The sequence below is a fragment of the Hevea brasiliensis genome, chromosome 7, assembly GCF_030052815.1.
Source record: "Hevea brasiliensis isolate MT/VB/25A 57/8 chromosome 7, ASM3005281v1, whole genome shotgun sequence".
Classification (NCBI taxonomy): Eukaryota; Viridiplantae; Streptophyta; class Magnoliopsida; order Malpighiales; family Euphorbiaceae; genus Hevea; species Hevea brasiliensis.
Window position 1 is genome coordinate 93,386,883 of NC_079499.1, and position 3,981 is coordinate 93,390,863.

Sequence of the window (3,981 nt, forward strand, 5' to 3'; positions counted from 1 at the left end):
TAGACGGCAGATGCATTGCATCCAATTATTTAATTTAAATAAATTTAATATCCAAGTCAAAATGATGGCTTTAATCTTTGAAATAAATAAACACCGAAAAATCCACGGCACTCCCCTCATTATTTCACTTCTTTTTCGCCTTCTAATTTGCTTCTGGAAGAAATTAATTAATAACTTCATCTAGAACCAAGAAATCCCAAAGATGGGCGGCAATCGATAGTTTAATATATTTTTTTTCTTTTTATAAAAAAATTATAATAGTGAATACTTGAATTTATTATTTATTAAATAAGTAATATATTTTTAATTATTTAATTAAATAATTTATATATATATATTATTAAGTAAATTTTAATTCCTTTCAAATAAGAGGAGGAGAGAGAATTTACATAGAAAGCGCAATAGGAACTCAAGACTCTCGGCAAGTAGCCCCACCGGCCTCTCGCTTTTGCCACCAATGTTCACGCCTCCCCTATCATCGGCAACTTCACCTAATGGCAATGTCGACTTCAGGTAACAAATTTAGGGTAAAACGCCATAGGCTGACTATGTGAAAAGAAATTTTATATATATGAAGGAAAATATTAATTTTGCTTAAATTGTCTTTCCTGTTTAAAATTAATTATATTTATATTTTTATTATTTAAATTAATTTTAAAATTTATATAAATTTAAAATTTTCAATTTTAGAATTCATATAAATTTAAAACTCTTAATCTTATTTATACTTAACTTTAATTAAATATAAACTTTTATAAGAAGTAATTAATTAAAATAAAAAAATAAAATTATTATTAATCTATCTATTATTTATAAAAAATATAAAAAAAAATATATTTATAGTGATAGATAAATAATTCGTGATCAATAATACATATTAACTATATTAATATGTAGCTAATTATATAAATTTGTCACTAATGTTATTTAGCGAAAAAAAATATGTCACTAATAATTTTAGCAGTTAGTGCCTTTCTAATATATCATCGCTAATCTTTTGATGGCAAAAATTTTATGTCTAAATCTTTATGATGCCAAATTTACAATATTATATATTGTCACTAATAACTTTTAGCGACGAAATATTTCTTAGTAAATACCTAATAATTTTATTTTGTAATATTATTATAATTAATATAAATTAAAATTTAATGTTATTTTAATAATAATTCTACTTATACTAAAAAATATATTACAATTCTTAATATAATAATTTGATAGTTGCTTAAAATGTTATATTTTTATCATTGTATACGTAGTCTTTTGAGTTTATTTCTTATTCAATCAGCTTGTTAATGCTTATTTTTATGTTATTAGGTACTTACAAGAGCATGTAAGAGCTTATGAAGTATAAAGAGGTAAATTGAGCACAAGAAGAAGCAAAACACACATCAAGCATTTTAAAGCAAAAGGAGCTATGATTTTGATGAGGACTTAGCCAATGACAAAATGGGATTAGAGGTATCTTATTCGTAGTATTTGGAGGCTAATGGACCTTTCTCCCCCCCCTTTCGGGACTCAGTGTCCTCGCTGAGGTTTGCCCCACCATCGCCCAAGAGGACACGCGAGCGGCTCTGATACCAATTGTTATGGTCGGGCTCCAACCACTAGAGGAATTGTCCGCTTTGACCATAAGCCTCACGGTTTTGTCCCATAGATGGAATGAAGAACTTCCCAGGAGGTCACCCATCCTAAGATTTCTCTCAAGCGAGCATGCTTAACCCTGGAGTTCTTTCAACTCTCCAGGCCATTCTATCAAAAGGCGCTTCTAGTGATTAGTTTCCTCATTTTCTATATCATTACTTTTTGAACCCAATACCATCTCTGTGCTTTGCCGATGTGGGATTTGCCTAAGGGACCTTTCTCCCCCCCCCCCCCTTTTGGGACTCAGCGTCCTCGCTGAGGTTTGCCCCACCATCGCTCAAGAGGACACGCGAGCAGCTCTGATACCAATTGTAATGGTCAAGCTCCAACCACTAGAGGAATTGTCTGCTTTGGCCATAAGTCTCACAGTTTTGTCTCATAGGTGGAATGGAGAACTTCCCAGGAGGTTATCTATCCTAGGATTTCTCTCAAGCGAGAATGCTTAACCCTGGAGTTCTTCTAACTCTCCAGGCCATTCCACCAAAAGGCGTCTCTAGTGATTAGTTCCCTCATTTTCTATATCATTACTTTTTGAACCCAAGACCATCTCCGTGCTTTGTCGATGTGGGATTTACCTAAGGGACCTTTAAATACAGATGGCACTCTGCCGAAATTTTTGTAAAAATTACGGAGATTTTAAATATCTAAAAAAAAATTGATTTATGTTTGGACTTTAAATAAAGATTTTTAATATATGAAAAAAAATTTTACCCACCAATTTAAAAATGAACTAAAATTGTTTTAAAATCTCTTATAGTATATTTAATGGGTTACCGATAGGCGAAGTACGGTAATTCATTAGGTGTACTACGGGAGCATGTTACATCTTATGAGGAGTAGGGTGTGACATGTTTTAGAAAGGTCCCTTAGGCAGATCCTACATCGGCAAAGCACAGAGATGGTCTTGGGTTCAAAAAGTAATGATATAGAAAATGAGGGAACTAATCACTAGAAGCGCCTTTTGGTGGAATGGCCTGGAGAGTTGGAAGAACTCCAGGGTTAAGTGTGCTCGCTTGAGAGAAATCCTAGGATGGGTGACCTCCTAGGAAGTTCTCCATTCCACCTATGGGACAAAACTGTGAGGCTTATGGTCAAAGCGGACAATTCCTCTAGTGGTTGGAGCCCGACCGTTACATTGATGAAGAGTGGAGGAGATTTTGAATTTCCTTGATTTTGGATGAAAAAGAAGGCTTGAAGTCAAGCATGAAACTTTAAACAAATGTGCTACTTGGGAGACAACCCAAGAATCAAACAATTTTGGATTTCTATCTCCTTACTTTTTATTTTCTTGTTTTTAGATTCTCTTCTTTGCATGATAACTTGCATTGGGACAATGTAAGATTTGAGTGTGGGAGAGGATTTCTATGTGTTTAGTTCATTTAGTCAATAATTTTTTTCTTTTGAAAATTACGGGTATGTGTTTTTAGGTTCTTTCCATAAATTGATGAGATTATGCATATTATGAGTATGGATTGATCAAGTTTGATGAGAGCATGAATAGAATGGATATATTGACTTACAACTTAGGCTTTCTTAATGTAAAAATCGAATCAAAAGGTTGAATATGCTAATAGGAATATCAATACCTTTTGTAAGCTTTTGAGCCTATGATTGAAATTTTAATATCAATCTATTTTTTTGTTATGTAGATATTCATTCCTTGATTATGCATCTCTAGAAGTTGCTTTAAATCTTTTTGAGATTACATGGATATATGCATGAATTTAAGTAATGAAAGCAAATTAGATGTAACTACTTGAGCTTAAATTGCCAATCTTTTGACAATAAAACGTTGTCCTTTTAGTGAGCCAATTTTGAGCCTACATTATTTTTATTCTTTATGATTGAGCCACATTATAAGTCTTAGCTTATAAAACAAGTGTTTCTACCTTAACCATATGATTAATAGAGTATTTGAAACTTTTTGAATGGGTTTTAGTTGGAATGTTTATAAAAGTGGCAGTGAAATGGGGATATGAGTTTGAAAGTATACAATTGATGTTCTTGTGACTTAAAAAGTAAAGTGAAAAGTATGGATTGAAATGCAAAAAGTTCAAAAAAAAAAAAGAAAAAAAAGTTGAATTTGCATTTATTCCTATAATGAGAGGACATCAATTGTTATAATTTTTGTTGTTAAAAAGGTATGAACAAGAAAGCTGAAGCTAGAAAAGGGCTTATTTGTAATGTGATGAATTCTAGTTGGTATTTGTTTAATGTAGTGAATTCATGAGTTTTTGATGCTCTACTAGTTTCTTTGGTTCTTTAACTTAATATATCCTTTGTACCATAACTTGTCCCTAGCCCCATTACAACAAAATGAAAAGACCTTTTGATTTA